At 41.7% G+C, this 17,617-nt stretch overlaps 1 protein-coding gene and 1 long non-coding RNA gene across 13 annotated transcripts in view; one reads left to right on the forward strand and one right to left on the reverse strand.

Moving 5' to 3' along the window:
• Positions 1 to 340: 340 nt before the first annotated feature.
• On the reverse strand, positions 341 to 1,713 carry LOC135327930 (uncharacterized). Its single transcript, XR_010388560.1, has 2 exons — positions 1,644 to 1,713; positions 341 to 1,124 (listed from the first exon to the last, which is right to left on the reverse strand). It is a non-coding gene; the product is annotated as an uncharacterized LOC135327930 (long non-coding RNA).
• Positions 1,714 to 1,907: 194 nt separating this feature from the next.
• Positions 1,908 to 17,617, forward strand: part of TRERF1 (transcriptional regulating factor 1) — a 103,294-nt gene continuing 87,584 nt past the window's right edge. For 7 of the 12 annotated variants that reach the window (XM_064509608.1, XM_064509612.1, XM_064509606.1 and 4 more), the window contains exon 1: positions 2,090 to 2,347. The gene's annotated coding sequence lies outside the window, so the exon portion shown is untranslated. Of the gene's footprint in view, positions 2,037 to 2,089; positions 2,348 to 12,559; positions 12,691 to 15,078; positions 15,248 to 17,617 lie in introns of those variants that run through there. The other 5 variants (XM_064509611.1, XM_064509613.1, XM_064509607.1 and 2 more) reach the window with 3 other exon arrangements.

The following is a 17,617-nucleotide window of genomic DNA, read 5'->3' on the forward strand; positions in this document are numbered from 1 at the left end:
ACTTAAATGTGTTATGGCAGAATAACACAGGTAGAGTTTGTAGTTTGTCAGAAAGCTCCTTGATAAGGCCTCTTTGTGCAAGTTTAGGCTGTATGACACATTTGCTTCTATTCTGAACATTGTGACAGAAACCTGCATATTTTAGGTAAATCAAATACCACCACCAGGCTGGCCAACATAGAATTGTCTGTATTGATTAGCTGAACAAGTCAAGATGCTGAGGCAAACCTATAAACATTGTGTTAATTTATATTGCTTATTCTCAAAGGTCATTTCAAAAATCACAAGTAATGCAGGCTGTTCTGGGTTTCAGACCAGACACAAAAAACAGAGGCAAGGCGCAAGTTGAGTTGTGGTTTTAATTCTATTTTCAACACAGTTTACATGTCTTAGGACTCTAGCAAGCAAACAAGTCTGCCATTGAATCCAAAACAGCACAGATTCTGCGTAGTTCAGCACAAAGAAGTTACAATATCTGAATGGTATTTTTCACTTAAGTAAAAATAAAATTAGAAAATGACTAGTTGCCTGGGGGGAAAAAAAAGAACCACCACCTTTCTCTTAACATCTTAAACAACGGCGACCTTTGCATACATTAGAGGAGTTAAATGGCCGATTGTGCGATAGCACACTTCCTTGCTCTCACTCCAATCCATACTGTAAATCAAAACAATCTCATAAAAGGTTAAATTACTAAAAACAGTGGCCCAATGGAAGTGTCATGCAACCAGGAAACCAGCATGACCATAAAAAGAAAACGAGGCTGATGGTAACCATTATAATGCGAGACCGAATCAGAAACGCTGACACCAAAGACTTGTTTCTGTCCAAGTTATAATCCCTACGATTTTTGTCTGTCTTTTTTTCTTTTCTCTCTCTCTGAAGACAGAAGTAGGCCCTATAACCATCTCCGTTTCAGTTTCTCTCTTCCCAGCTATGGTTTCTCGCAGTAACTCGTCTGTCATTGCCCAGGACTTAACGAGAGCACGGTGGAAGCAGCAGGCATCACACTGCTGTCCCCAAGACGCAATACCCTTCCCTGCGAGAGCGCGTTTTGGTGCAATCTAATGCAAATTCGTAACTCGGCGGACGCAGGACTGATAGAGAACATGGCCAAAAAATTTCTGCAGGATTAAAAAAAAAAAAAAAGGAGGAGGATAGTTTAGGACTACCCAGTGGCAAAACCCCATGGCCACAGGAGCTAGTCGCTACCCGGCTCCCCGCATCAGAGAAGCAACTTCCCGATTAACCCCAAACGCAGCCCCCTGCCCCCCCCCACCCGGCGCCGGGGGCCGACATCCCCCCCGCTGAGGGCAGCCGATGCCGCCGCCGCTTGTCCCGGGCGGCGGCGCCTCGCCGAGAGGCCCGGCCGCAGCCGCCGCCGCGCCGTGACGGCGCCCCGGCCTCCTCCCTCGCCCCTCGGCGGCGCCCCCTCTCCCGCCGGCTCCAACGGTCGCGGCACGCGGCGCCGCCGCCCCCTCCCCCCCGGCGCCGCCGCCCCCGGCGCCGCCGCTGCCGCCCGGGCGGGAACCGGCCCCGCGGCCCCGGCATGGGGCGGCGCGGGCCGCCCGCGGCACCCCCGCGCCCGCCCGCCCGCGGTCCCGGCCGCGTCGCTGACAGGTCGCAGCCGGCGGCCCCGGCACCTGCGCCGCGCCCGCAGCCCTCAGAGGAGGGGCTGCCGCGGAGAGCGCGGCGGGCGAGGGCGGCGTGGCGGCGGCCCGGGGGTGGCGGGCGCCCCTCGCCCTCGCCCCGCCGCGGGGCCGGGCGGCCGCAGCCGCGGCGCCGCCGACACCTTACTTCCTGCTTCGCTACCCAGGGCCAGACCCATCGCGGCGGAGGGATCCCGTCGCCGCCAGCAGCCTCCTCCCCTTTCTGCTTCTGCTTTTTTTTTTTTTTTCCCTCCTCTCTCTCTTTTGCAAGAAAATAATTTGACAGCGATTTGCTGACACCGGGATTTTTTGCATCACGGGCGAGGGAGCGGCGACGCGGCGAGCCCCCGCGGGAGCGCGGCGGCGGCGGGGGAGGCCAAGCCGGAGGTAAGTGCCGGTGCCCGGGGCCGCCCCCGGCGCGGGCGGCGGCGGGGGGCGCCCCCGCCCGCCCCATGTGCCGCCGCCGGTCGGTGCCGCACCGGGGCCGGGCGGGGGGAGTATGTTTCCTGGCGGAGCGATATTTGTTTACAGGATGAGCGCCGCGCCGTAAGTAAAGTAGGACCGAGCAAAGGCGGCTCTGTAATAAATTAATATTGCAATTGCTCCATCAGCGCCAAAAAAGAAAAAAAAATTGCGCCCAGCCCCGCCAGGTCCCTGCTCGCGGCTCCTGCGTGCACTTGTTGCAGACTTAACGCCAGGTAGGCAAATGCTTAGCGAGTTTCATTTTTGCATTAGCTGGGGCTTCGCTTAAAAAAAAAAAAAGAACCAAAAAAAAAAAAGTTTGCAGTTCACTTTCGGTCTGTAGCGCCGAGTAGGCGAGGCCCTGCCTCCTCCTCCTGCCGCTGCCGCCGGGCTCCAGACAGCGCCGGGGGGCGACCGCCGCCGCACCGACCTGCGCGGCCCGCGCCGGGGGGCGCCGCCGGCCCGGCCCCCCCTTCCCCCTCCGCCCCTCCCCGGGGCAGCGCGGCCCGGCCCGGCCCGGCCGCCTCTCGTCGGCGGGACGCGGGGCGGCGGCGCTGCCCCCCTCGCGGCGCGGCAGGTCGCGGCGGGCGCGGAGCCCCGCGGCGGGGGAAGTTGTCAAAGCCCGCGGGCGGCCGGCCCCGGCTCCCCCCCCGCCGCCGACACGCGTGGCGGGTCCCGCGGCTGCCCCGGGCAGAGGGGCGCCCGGGGTGCCGTCGGGGGAAATCACATCGCTGCTGGCGGCGTCGTGCTGGGAGCGCGCTGGGAGCCCTTCCTCGCCTTCACATGACACTGTTGCATGTGGCCTTTCAGCAATGCAACCCCCCCCCCCCCCAAGGAATGTATGGGGAGTTGGTGCCTGTCAGGGTGCAGACAGCCTCATTTCTTTTATTTTTTCTTGTTCCCTCAAAATACATGGAGTAACGAACAAAAAACTATTAGCCAGATGTTTAAATGCCAGAGAGATGATTTGCAAGTAAAATTAATTGGCAGTTAACCAGTTAATAAATGGATAATGCCTACTCATCCTTCTGCTGACTTCACAGATCAGTTTTCATGTCTACCAGTCAACTACCCAGGCTTGAATATGCAAAATGTAAGCTTACCGATGTTAGTGTAGTAGCCCACTAAAATCTGACCTGTTCTTGCTGCCCCCATCCATAAACACTGATCAGAGCTCCTGTAGTTACTGGTGGTGTTCATGGATTCCTACGGACTAAAATAATAGCAGCAAAAGCATTAGAAAATATGATGACCCCTAACTAAACTGTTTATGGGAAATGTTGCAAAGTACTTAACTGCATGATTAATGTTTTTATCCCCAGTGATTACCTGCTTAAAGTTTTATATCTCTGACAGCTATAATTTTCCTGTAAGAATCTAATGGAAAGAGGGGAGAGTTCACTTAGCAAGCTTGGGCCTTGCTTCTCTGCCGGGGCCGTCCCACTGGCTGTGTGCATCCCAGCTTGCGCGCTGGCCTGCAGCCTTCCCCTCGCGGACCTGCCAGCTTTCCATGTTGAGGATACACTGCCGTGATGAGATGACCTGTCCTCATAGTACTGGTGTGGGTATGAGTCGTTTGTGTGTGTGGTTTGGTGTGCGCAGCTGTTTGCCGTGATTGGTTATGTACTTGGTGGTCTTGTTTGGATGTTGTATTGGATCAGAACAGAGCCATTTCTTTAGTAAGACACTGTCTAAAAATACCTAACACGCATATCACTTGGTTACCCAAGTGACATGGCATGGTGCTCCCTGGTATGTTAATTCTTTTTCCTAAGGTGTAACCAAGGTATATTAAACATCAAAAGTGCTACTTCATCAGCGCTCCATGTATGCACATATGGCATGGAAGTTAAGCTGTGCAGCTTTGTAACAAACAAAAATATATCATGGCAAATAAACTTATTTACAAGCAATGAGAGCTCAGATAAGTAATTTTTCCTTTTTGTATGAAAAAAACTCATGCTATACACATTTTTTTTCTATAACTGATAGTCTGGCGGTTTCCATTTTATGTCTTTGGAAAAATTAAATGCTTAAATATACCATACTCACAGGTTTTGGCGCAAGTAAGTACTTTTATGATCCTTTCCGCTATGATTGATACGCAGCTTATGTTTCTGAAGTTGGGAGACTCCCAAGAAAGAACTGAACAGCATTGTCAGTGTGGTAGTCAAACCAGTGTATCTTGAAAAGCCAAAAAACCTCAAATACAAGTAATATGACTTTAATGGAAAAAGCAAATAAGTGCACTGTACAATGAAAATTGTGCCTGAGTACAGAGTGCAGAATCAGGCCCTCGGCGAACCGAGAAGGGTGCTGCTGAAGCGCTCTGGTATCAGCGTATGTGCAGCCGTTGGCTCTGCAGGGGAGGGATGGGGCCAGGGGGAGCGAGGTAGGGGTCCTGCCTCCAGTGTTTACATCACTCTCAAATGGGCCAATGTTAGCGTCAATAAACCACAACATGACTAACTTCTTTATCTGATATTGACTCATGCTGTATTTAGATATACTCAAAAAGTCTTCATTTCCTATCCATTTAATTTTCTTGACCTTTATGTTACTATTGATCACATGTCTCTGAGAGTATTATGGTACGTGTTTAAGACCATAAAATGAGTCCTTGTTTCAGGTTTGTTTGACTTTTGTGCAGGACTCATCCAGCCTAAGTAGGAAGAAAGAATTCCTAGGTTTAAACTCTAAATTCCATTACTTTCACCACTTCTGGTCATTTTAATTTTTTCAGTGATAAAGCGGTTTGCCATTATAAGTTGAAATTATAACTTAGTATCAGGTTGGGAGTAAGAGAAAAGCATGAGAAAAGTATTATTGTAATGTACCATAGATTTCGTAAAGCCTTATGAGATAATATTTTGCTAGGAATATTTTAAAGTGTTAATTTTGTGCTTGTTCTAATCTACCAGGGAATATGTCATTTAAAAATTTACCTGGCAAAGTGTTTGAGGAGGCTTTCTTCTCCCTTCCCTGGTTCTGTAGTGGGACTGTAGCAAACCAAAGACAGACCGACCCTGGGATCTGTAATGTCATCATAAGATTATGGCGTTGGAAGGTGATTTTATGTGTCTTTATGATGTGTCATAATAACTTGCAAGATGAGGTAGTTTCATTTCAGCTTCCTTGGAATTCTTCTTTTTTTCTTTTTTTAAGCGAGAAGTGTTTTATAGATATAAACTGATTGTTGATCTGGAAACGATATTCTCCTCCCCCACCTTACATTTTTTTGAGGCTGCATACCTTCCGATGAAAAATCAGGATCAGAATTATATTTTTTCTGTCTCTAAAATACTGTTTGATTCTTCTCCCTCTCTTCCACCTGTAAGGTGTAAATAGAACCATCTCTACATGCATGTATCAATTCTGTCTGGCCTTGCTTGTAAGCATTCGACTATTTACATATGTCGAGCAGCATGAGTAGTCACATTGACTTCCATGGCACTATTTAGAAGAGTAGAATTAATGTGCATTTGAGTATTTGTAGGATAAAGGGGCTGGATTTGAAACTAAAGAATTAAGGCAGCAAATTCCATACATTTTGCTGCATACAGAGTTATAAAACCTCTTCTTAACTTGTCTGGCCCTGAGAAACTTATTGTAATCAATTGCAGGGTTGTGAGGGGAAATCAGGCCTTCTAAGATAAAGACAAAAATAGCACATTCAGATATATTTTAAGAAAGGCTGCTCTTCCTTCAAAGAGTATGTCTGAGCATAGTTCAAAGAACAGTGGCAAAAATTTTATGTTTTCTTTTTTTTTTTCCCCCTGTGCTTGAAACCAAGCAGATTTAAGAGATGCATTGAATTTGCTTTTGGATGGCATGTGTCTATGCACAGTGTTATCTGGTCGTATTTGGGAGGGTATCCTTAGGTCCCTTAGATCTTGAGGTGCTGAGAGCCTTGCACCCTCTCCTCGCATCTGTCATTACGCACTAGGCACTAGGTACTCTACAGTCAAGCACGGTCAGGAGGATGAATTAGGTACCATGCTCAGCCAGCAAGTCATATTGGTACTTGTTCTTGTGGACTATTGGTTGCTACATGCGAAAAGAACAGAATATTTTTGACGGCTATTTATTTTCTTTGCTTCTGCCTTGGCTGTCCCGTTGCGGGGTCCCATAGCGAGGCCCCGCGTGGTGGCCGGGGGGTGTGGATTCACCTAGCCCTGCCTGAGGACAGGGGCTTGAAACAACATCAGCCCTTTGTTCAGCGCTTGAGTCCTCCAGGCAAGTACAAAATAGCCCCCCAATTCTGAATAATAGTTTATCCTTTAAAAACATGTACCTAGTATTGATCAAAAGAATCGACTTAAGTCCAGTGACATTTTCCTGCTTTTTTCTAAAATTCTATTTCTGAGAGTTCTGTGAACCAAACTGTTGAAAGAAGAGAGACATTGATTTGTGTGAAGAAAAGCTAGAAAATGTGATCAGGTTACAACCTGCTGCTCTAAAAACTAGAAGGCAAATCTAGAGTTTGTGTTACTTTCTTCATGAGAGAATAATGGTTTGGATGATCTAGTGCATGCTTTTAACATGCGCTGTGTTAGTTATTTTATAATAGAGATTTTTTTTAGATTAAACTCTGCATATTACAGCGAGGACGCTGCAACGTTTTGGATGATTTCTGTAGTGTTAGGTATATTTTGAGGTTCTGAGTGAAATGAGTTTTGTGGTTTTAGCTTACTCTATAACAAAGCATAATATGTCTCACACAAGCAGCCCACCTAAGTTTTCATAATTGACAGATGAATTGCTCTGGAAAGACCCAAGATGCTGATATGATGTAGACTCAAAAAGTAGTTGATCTTTTTAGTTTGTCTTTCTCCAATTTACAGTTCAGAATTTGTTAGAATTTTCTCCGAGTTCCTGATCTTCAGTGTTCCATCCTCAGGCCAGCTGGGCCAGCGCAGATCGCTTTCAGGGCACATGAACACAAACACTGTATTTACCTGCCCCACCAGTAAGTCATTTATAAAATAGCCATTGTAGGCTTTATCAGAAATTTTCTGATGTCTTTTTGGGGCAGCTAGAAAATGGTTGCTCTCTTTCCCCTTCTTCCCCTTGTCAACTGCTCATTGTAGGATTTTTGATAGAGACTGCATTGTGATATGTCCTTGAAGTGCTGTGCTGCAAGGTTTTGTTTTGCTTTTTTTTTTTTCATCCTTCATGTTTAGACTTCATTGCCTCTATAGCAAAGCAGAATTGTTGCAGATACTCTTTTTTGATATTTGGTTTTTTTGTGGCAAACATCTTTGTGTTCACTAATGAGGAAAAGCTTTGTCTCAGGTAGGTTAAAACTGCAAAAATAGGGATTGGGGAAAGATTTCCCCAGCAAAACAGATACAAGTAAATTGCAGCTCTGTCTTAAAAAATGCCTGATGATGAGAGATTTTTGTTCACATTGTCTGGTTAGAATGACTCCTACTGGGATTCGTAAAGGATTGTATCTGTTTGCAGTGCAGAATTTCTATCAGCTACTTTCTCTTTAAATAGAAATAAATTCCTAAATAATTTCAGCGTGGGGCTGTGAAAAACAAATCTTATTCAACCCCATGTAACAAGGGGCTTTTAAATTAAAAATCTGATAATGACTAGAGTTCTCTACCTTAAAAAAAAAAAAAGAAAAGAAAAGCTGCTTGACTTTTTTGGCCGTAAAAGATGCTGTACAGACCCATTTTTGTCTTTGTTCTCCACTCCCCCCCCCCCCCCCCCCATTTTCATTAATGGGGAAGTTTCATTTCCTTTATTTATATATTTTTAGTGTGTGTGTGTTTGGGGGCCTGGGGGGAGGAATGGAGGGAAGTCTGTGTTCTAGTTTTTCTATTTAAAAGACAAAAATCGCATGTTGATGTATTTAGACATGGCCTTAAATACATTCTCCCCTTTAAACCAAAAATTCTTCTGGTAAAACAGTTCATGTTAGGGGGGTGTGGTGTTTTGCAACAGTTCTGTATGGGTAAGAGTCCTCTCTGAGCTCCAGTTGTACTAGCAGTAATGTGCTTTTTCCAGTATTGTCATGTTTTACATGCCAAATCAATATTAGAAATGCCTTTCCCTGGAAGGGGCTCTATTTTCCCTTGGAGGGTTATGCCAATTACAACTATACGAACAAAACTTTTAAAAAAATCTTACACTTGACCTCAATATTAACTTCTTTCTCTTTCTTAGCAGAATACCCACTACAAATCTTGCATTTACTTTTGGACAGATCAGTGTGGTAAATACTACAATCCTGTGGTAGAAATGCATATAGGCACTCTTGCAAGATTATGGGAGTCTTATGCATTATGCTGTTAACTGAGTCCTAGTGAAATGAATGCTGTTATTGATAGAGCTTTTCATAGGCTGAAATAGCCCTCTGCTCTGCGTGCAGAACTGAATATAACTTATCGGTGAGCAGGAAGTATATCATGAAGTATACTGTTCATATGCTAAAATATTTTCTCTTAATTAGTGATCCCATGTACTTTAATTTTGAATACAGTTTTAAAATCCTGCAGGTTAGGAAATACTGTATTAATACTGTATTATTGTGAAAGTTTGGAGGCATGAAATAGGTTGCTATTAATATCCATTTTGGTCACAGGCTAAGTATTATTTACTCTCTTTGGACACTGTAGCAATGCATCAAGAAGGAATAGGTAAAACGGAGTTTTTTGGTAAAAATGCGTAACTCATAGCTGTTTCAGTAGGATTGCTGGTAACAGTTTTGCAAACTGAACTTGTACCATCAATGCTACATCTCTACTACCCTGCTGGCTCACTTGCTGGTGATAGGGAAGATATACTGGTGGAAGATCCTGTCTGTACCAGAAAAAAAAAACCCAAGTAAATAATATCGTAGTTATTTCATATGCAAATTTCCTAGTTATTTACTCTTTTTTATGAAGATAGGATTTGCTTTGTTAGCAACAATAGTAGTTTATTAAATAGAAAATAGATGCTGACCACTTGAAGTAATTCACATCTGCTACAAGAATTAGTACTTAAAAGACCTTGCATAGCTAAATTGAGCTTTCTTTTTTGCAAAATGTAGGCCACTGAAGTCCTCAAATGCTTATGGCACTCACTTTGAGTTCCTTAAATATCTTCCCAATTTTTTCTTTTTGGCCTGCTTCTGTTTCATTTTGTCTCGCCCTGAGTATCAGAGCTGGGCGGACTTTGCGGAGAAGTGGCCCTCTTTGCGTTGGATGCACGTCACTTTTAGCAGAGACAGAGCATTGCATGCTGCACTCTCTCAGAAGGCTGAAAGCATCAACTTAGCAATGGTACCTTGATCGCAGCGAATCTTTAAATAAATATGAGTTCTGTGGCCTTTACCAAAGCTCTGTCTGCTGAGCATAGGAGGCTATAATCATCTGAACCACAAGTTTATATTATGTATAGCTCAGCATTTAGCACAGCTGTTTTGTTGCTGCTAGTATCCCTAATGTATCAGGGTAGGAGGGGGAAAGCAGTTCAATGGCTAAACCACTTGCTCCTTTGGGGTTTCTCTTTTATTTTTTTGTTACTTTTCAAAAGCTTATATTCTGTGTTGCAAAGGAACACTTACGTATTCTGATAGAACAAAATAAATGGTTAATGTTAACCTGCGTTTGATGGTGCAGCTTTGCAGAAGCGTTGATGCTTCATATGTCTCTTCAGCATGCCATGCAGTTCAAATTCAAGTGAAGGTCTCCCACGTGGTTATTTGCATGTGTCCTCCTATCTCTGTTTTGTATCTGCAATTTCAGTATGTGCTTCCAGAATTATTTCTGTTCATTTCCAATCATCCTTCAAAGATAATTGGTGAAAACCAGCAGGCTGGTTGTGATTTTACAGCAGTAGAATGTAGACAACTTTGATCTCCTTGTTAAATGAATTTTCTTCATGTGTGGGCTGGGTGTGTAGTGTGTTGATTTAGTTTTTATTGATCAGTGTAAAAACGTGAATTCAGCATCACAGCAATGATAATAAACAAGTACTTGCAGATATTCTAATGAGTTCCTGGCAAAGAATAGGGCAGAACACCATCTCAAGAGATTGACATGCTGTAGTGCTGAGATGCTGAACCAGGATACTTTTATATAAAAGGATTGGGTGAAACTGTTTGAAGTTTTTACTTTCTTTGGCAACACAACTGATGCGAGCAATAGCACATCAAGCAGGGCAGGATGCACTATCTTTTGCATACACTGAAGTGTCAGAAATGGCACTCTTGCCTCTGTCCAGAAGGACTTCCACCATCCTGCTTGCTCCAAGGTAGGACAGATTGTAGGAACCACATGTCTGCTTTGTTAGAGAGTGTCTCTGAACACAAGCAATGGAGCCCTAATTTCCTTTCAGACTTCGTGTATAGGAGTGCCCTGCGAACCATTCACACACGTTTCAGTAAGCCTCCATGGCAAAGCAACAGGTACAGAGGGGAGTGGAGAGGAGATAAATTTCTAAGTGAACAGACTGTGTATGCCTGTGAAAGGTGAGATTCATATTCATAGCTATGTTAAACCCGTATTTATGAGTATGATAGGGACATATCTCCATTTAAGATGGCAGTAGTACTTCTAAGCCAAAATATTTGCAGAAATACAGGCAGATAGCTTCTCCCACTTTCTTTCATTGATGCTGTGTGTTTCCAAGACTGGAGGAGACTTCTGAGTGATGGTGATGGACAGTAATTCTCTATATTTTTTCATCAGATAAACTAGTTTTATGCTGTCAGAGTTCAGTAAACTACTATCTGAGCTGCATGGATCATCATGAAAAAGTATTGCTGCTGCCTGTGTGTGTGTTTGATAAATGAGAAGCAGAATATACCTGAAAGGAGAAAAGCATTTTTTCAGGAATATTAAATTTTGAAAGCACTAGATCATAATGAACTTTAATACTTTTCTAAAGTTGCTGCTATTATAATGAAAAAGCATGAATAAGAGAATATGCCTTGCAGGTAAAATGGAAAAAAGGCTTCTCCATTTATATGCTTGAAAACCAAAAATGCATTGCAGAGGATGAATTTTACCCTTCATTTCGCTTGTAGTAAAAATTAGCCTTTGAAGTTAAAAACAGCTTTAGATTTAAAGAAATGAAAATGGAGGTGCACTGAAAAAAGACAATGGTGATAAATCCTCTTTTGTTAATGAAAAGTACCTATGTTAAGCCTAGTGTGGCTACCTGTATAGTGAGGTACTACTTAATATGAGCAGGGGTGATAAAATAAGGCCCTAGCAGATTTTCATTTCAACAATTTTCAAATTTCAGAGGAGATTTTAATCTGAAATTGAATGCATGTATATAAATGATAGACTAATACCACAGAATTAGAATAACTAATGAAAGGAATGATACTTTCTTGCTTAAGATCTCTTAGCATCCCTAGGCTAACTATGTGATCATTAGTTAAAGTAGGGGTTCATTAAAATAACATGGGCTCATCTGGTTTTAAAGACTAGCTCTCAGCCAGTAGGCGATGGTCCAAAACTAATGGGGTTGAAATGCAGACTTTGTGGAAATGGTACATAGATTATTACATTAAGCTGATTGATGGAAAGGCTTCTGTTGGATTAAGTGCACTATGTATTGGGCCAAATTTTTCAATTTTAAGTCATTTGTAGCAATGTCTGTTCATACTGTAGTCAGTTGAACTACTTGTGTGACTATTTGAAAGGAGGTACAAGACTGAGTCTTGATATAGATATAGCTTTTAGCTGTAATTATTATGTTCTGTAATTATTGTATTTTTCTGGTCGATGAATTCTGATCACAAAGTGGACGATGCACTTCAGTTACGTAAAGAAAATCCTTACATTTAAGCCCATAAATTTAAAACATAAACATTTTTTTCAGGTAGAACTTTTGCTTTCAGGTTATTTCTGGAAAATCCGTACTACTAATTATATAAATTGCAAGAAATGAAAAAAGAGAACAAAAGAGCAAGGCATCTTATTTTAAGGTTTCCTCAAATGTAAAGTCAAATATGCACATTCTAGTTATCTATAGTATGTGTCTGTGTTGTTCTGCTACTGTTTTTGTTACCAGTAAACCAGATCACTTAAACTTGTCATTTCTTGCACTCTTTGTGCAGTTAGATTGCCCAACTATCAGCCAAATGTTGGAACTAGGAAGTTCTTTCAATAGCAGGGTCAGTTTATGCCCCCTGGAAAGTCTCTTTTTGCAGGACTCCTTTCTTGGAGACACAGAAGGTTCTTGCTGAAAGAAAACTTGGGGTGTGTGTTTGCTTGTTTGTTCTCATTTTTATGGTGCTGTGTAGGCAAGTCAATGTTGTTTTAGGTCACTACTGTACAATAGCAGTAAGTTCTTGTACCTGCACCTATTACCTATTAAGGCAATAAGAATTTCTCCTTGAATTAAGTGAAGCCAGATTTCTCATCTGTTTACAGATCAGAAAGAAGAGAATGGAAGAAGAAGTGGTGTTCAAGTGAATGAACAAACTTTCAAGCTGACTCACTGATGCACGTACAGTATACGCTGTACAGATTAGTCACCACTTACTGTAAATCTTTCTTTATGATGCTTGGTGGACATGCGGCTGTATCAAACAGCAGTTAGCTGGCTTTGTAGACTGGGAATTCAGGTAAATGTTATTTCCACAGTATTTGCACATTGAACAGCAACAAAAAACACAAAACCTGAAGACATGTAAATTACTGAGCTAAAGGCAAAAGAAATCTTTTAGTTATCTCATGGTGTTACTATCTTTCTTAATCTGTGAAACTAGTAGGAAAGCGAATAAATTATGCAACAACTTTTTTTTTGTTTAGAAACCTGTGCTTACATGTTATTAGTACGAAGCAATGTTCTGCCCTGTCCTGTGCAGTTTGGTTTGATTTTTTTTGTGTTTTTTTTCGTTAGGTAGGTTTCAAGCTGCATTAGTGTAAAACACCAATTTACATTATGGTAACAGAATAACAATTACAGGGAAGGATATTTATCTATTAAAAGCACTATTTTCATTTGCCAAGTAAAAACTTAAGGAAAATTACCCTCCAGGTTGAATTTTCCTCATAAAAGTTCTGAAGTTCTAAAATTATTTACTGGCATAATAGGTGTGCGTAGCACTTAAGGCAAAGTTCTTATTTAAGGAGCTACTTTGGAGGGGGAAAAGTGTTTTTTTTTTTAATTTTAAAAACTTTGTAAAGACTCTTGTGCAGCCTTTTCTGAGTTACCCAAATACAGTAACTGTATGTTTTGTGCTTTCTATCTTTTCTTTCAGTGGCTTCTTTTCTATTTGGCTGAAGTTTATTTTCTTTTTAAATTTAGCTGTGCATTTTTTTAATTCTTAATACCTTTCCTCTCTGATCTTAACCTGTTTCGGTTGACTCTTTTTATCTGTCCTTAGAGAATTGTTAATTTCACATGCAATTGTACCAAAATTCCTTTAGAGTTGTTACAGCCAGATTTTTTTTTTGATAGTTTGTTTAAAATTACTTCCTCTCAAAAGAAAAAAACAAACATCTCATTGAAGAGTGAGAACCAGACTCTGCTGGCACTGTTGGGTGGGACTCCACTGAAGTTACGTGCCTCTACAAGTGGTTTGGCTCAGTGTTCTCAAAATGATCTGATCCATAGTAATGTTCAAGTCCTCTGAAGAGCAGGAACGAAGGCTGAGAGTTATTAAATTTTGGGTTATCTCACACCATTTATTTGAAACGGAGGCCAAACAGTTTACATATCTCTTTATCTTGGATCTGAAAAAAAGATTTTTTTCCTCCACTAGCCTTTGTATGGAAATGACATCACAGCTTATGTCAGCCATGCTAAATTCAGACCTATTTCTCCTCCCTGCTGGATTTTTAACTGAGTATTAGCTCTGTGTTGTAATTCTTTCCCTACTGACTCTGAACTTCATCTTAAATGCAGTTACGGCCTTCTGAATTTTGTAGGATGAAATGTAAACATAAACATGTAGTCATAAACATCTAGCCTAAAGCCTTTTGAAATCAATGGGAATGTAATTTAATTTGTTTCCACTGTGCATAATCAAGAGTCAGACCCCCAAATACTGTACTGTTTCTGAGGTCACTGGTGCAGAGCATGTATGGCAGGGATAATGAGTTGCCTTTTTGCAGATTTGTTGACCAGGTGACCTGATCTTGAGTTTGTTGTGTTGTACTGTTGTGCAGGTACATCCTCTCAGCACTGCAGATAAGAAATGCCCGTATGAAGTTGGATAGGTTTTTGAACTAATGCTAATACTCTTATATTTTGTCAGAATGTCCCATATGCAAAGCCAAGCTCTGTAATAAGGAGTTAAGAGTATGCCACGTCTCCACAATAAACAAGAATGTCTTCACGCTTCTCTTCTAGGATTCAAACTATGGCTGTAGCTGTGGCACGTGTGAAATAGAGACATGGTGGTTTTCTGTAATAGTCTGAGGAGTTGGAAGGAGGGAAACAGAAATCAAATAGAAGTATATATTTTGAAAAGTTGATTTCTGCCTTTTTTATTCAAAAAGCCATTTTAAAATAAATCACTTTCCAGAAGAAAAATAAATATGTTAAGAAAAGGCAGAAGTGTGATGTTGAATTTATGTGCTCACATGTAGCAGGCTTGGTGCTATGACAGTGATAGTACCAAGTGCACACAGAGACAAAGCAAATGGAAAATGATCATCCTGGCTCTCATGTGTCTAAATTTCCTGCCATAGTGACCTATATGCAAGATGTCTATTTATCTTAACTATTTGGGGAGATCTAAGATGGTGGGGGGGAGACTCATCCCCATTGCTTTAAAAATACATTGAAACAAAAACATCCATGGCTACATGGGACATGGAGAGATTTCCATTCTCTTTCTGGGTTTCACCAGCTGTGCTCTGCTTGGGCAGGAGGGGGAGAAGGCCTTTAGGTCTTGCTCAGCAGGAAGGGTTGCATGAACAGTTTTAGATCAGGCTCTTGGTATACAAAAGTTACAGATATCCATTCATGTGCTTTGTATTTTTGGATGTCTTTTCTTGCTTAGCTTTTCTTCTATAATAGTCACCTAGAAGTGAAGGCAGGAGGAAGTACTGAGAGGTGCCCATGAGAGAGAAGGAGTGTGCACACGCACGCATCTGAATGCCAGTACCAGACACTGCCCTGGAAGAAATCTAGGCCATGTGCTGGCCTTATCCAGTACATTTGTTCAAGTGGTAAGTGCTCACACATGCTGTGGGGTGGCCTGTTAGGAAGATCTGGTGAAATTATTTGTCTCTTCTGGAGTTTGAAAGGAACATTTCATCGGTTTAGCTATTTGTATAGCCATATGCTATTGCTTGTTTCTTACATATGTTCTAGTAATCGTCAGTAACACGTGCTTGCTAGCTGAGGTAGACCAGTATTTAAAAATCAGACTTTTCGTGGGGGGGGAAAAATTTGCATGAATTTAGTGCCAGCAAAAAGGTCAGGTTGAAAATTTTGGCCTCTAAAGTTCAAGTTCGTCACAGAACAGCAGCACGGTTGGTGGTGGTGCAGGTCCTTCAGCTCCACAGTTCAGTTGCAGCGATGTGACTTTTGAGAAAGAGTCAGTTCTGGTCTGGAGTCTGTGTACCTGGTTTGGCTGAATCTAGGAAAAAGCACCATGCCTTCTGGTATGTGCACCAGCCCAGAGGAGCGGTGTTGGACACGTGTTCACCACTCCTTGGTGACTTTTTGCTGATACTGACTGGTGAGAGACATGAAATGAAATCTCTGTGTGTTGTCTGCCACTGTTTGACCCCACTTTTCTCTATATGTACAGCCAAGCATCCTGATCTGTTTTGGTCATATTCCTAGTTGCCATTGCATTGTGTGCATTCATATTAGATCACCATTGGTTACCAGTAATTTTTGATCTTGCTTTTTTTTCCACCATCTGAAAAAGAACAAGCACTGAGAGAAAGACATGGAGAGATTGGTAAGTTGCTCTGCACTTGCAGTGATGCAGCTGCATCCCCTGAAAATCATTTTTGGGTATTCTGTGGCCTGAATCCTCCAATATCCCTGATATTTTTGTCACACTGTCTTCACATCTTCATGAATGGCTCTCTTAATTGCCATTCCCTCTGAAAATCAGTTGGGGAACTTTTAGCCAGGTGTAACAGATTTCTAGTAGACAATTCAGAGGTGAAGAATTTTACGTTTCAGTGTGTCAGGGAAGACATAGTGCCCTTAAAAATCTTTTTTGTTTTTTTGCATTTCTGGTTGAGAACTAGTAAAATATAGAGCACATATGGAAATGGCAGACGTTGTTGGGTTTTTGAAATTTTTTTATTGTCCTTGTTTCTAAAATTAAGCACACAGGAGTTCACAGGATTGTGCAGAGAATTCAAATGATATTATAAAGTCATGTGTTCAAGGAATCTTTTTAATCCAGTCATATATTTATAAGGATCAGAATACTGATTTAAAAAGAATACATTGCAGTAAGGAAAGATGAACCAAATGGGATAAAGCCATAATACTGCTAAATAACTATTATTATACTAAGTGAAATGTTTAGGTTTTGCTGCTTGCTTTCTATTGTATTTCCTTTTTTTGGTTGCCCTTCTTGTTCTTCCCTATGTAAGAAAGCAACTTGTGGTAGCAGGCATTCTGCTTATCCTTAGAAATATGTTGATAACAGAAAATTGGATCATATGACCAAAGTGTTCCCTCTCTGTGTTAGAAAAATAAGTGTCTTTCTCATGTCGGTGGATTAGAAATCCATTACACTTGCATCCATGCACACAAGTGGTGGAGTTATTATTCTGACACTGTAATATGTTTCTGAGTTCAGTTATAGAAGGAGTAGTGATCTTACAGCTTGACCACAAGTGTGTTTGGTGATACTCACATAGTTGGTTACAGAATTTAGGTCAGCAGAGCAGTGTACTGATGAGCTGTCTGACACAGGACCGTAGAGGCTCTAAGACTTGTTAACTATTAAGTTATGTTAGCTGTTGCTGTATTTACCTGTTAAAGAAACCATAAGAACTTTACTGAATGATTTTACTTTTTAATCTCTGGAGCCTAGACCTTTAACTGGTATAGGACTTCTTCCTTTTTGAGATAATTTTCATGGCATGTCGTGTACCACCCTAGAGCAAGTTTATTCAAGTCAGACACTAAAGTTACATTTATGCTTTGTAACTGAAAAAGATGTACAGCATGTGATATAACTGTATTTGATATTCCTTTGTTTCTGACAGTAAATTTAGTAAAAATCTTTTTTTTATATATGTGTTTATATACATATACCCTGCAGATCTGAAAAACAGTGAACATACACATATATGCGTTATATTGCAATAGTTTTCCCATGGGGGTTTTGTTATTGTTGTCCCTCTCACAAATTGCGAACCTGTAATTTTTCATGTGCTGTTCTTTGGCCCTTTCTGCCAGAGAGGCGCAATCTATCATGTTAAAAAAATCAATAAAAAGTCTAGAGGTTTATTTATAAAGTAGAGCATGGAGACAGGGTGCAAAAATTCCATTAAAATGGCAGTTTAGCGCTAGCTATATCTCTTTGGGATTAAGCTCATGATATTTTGAATTTGAACTGT

The sequence above is a fragment of the Dromaius novaehollandiae genome, chromosome 3, assembly GCF_036370855.1.
Source record: "Dromaius novaehollandiae isolate bDroNov1 chromosome 3, bDroNov1.hap1, whole genome shotgun sequence".
Lineage (NCBI taxonomy): Eukaryota > Metazoa > Chordata > Aves > Casuariiformes > Dromaiidae > Dromaius > Dromaius novaehollandiae.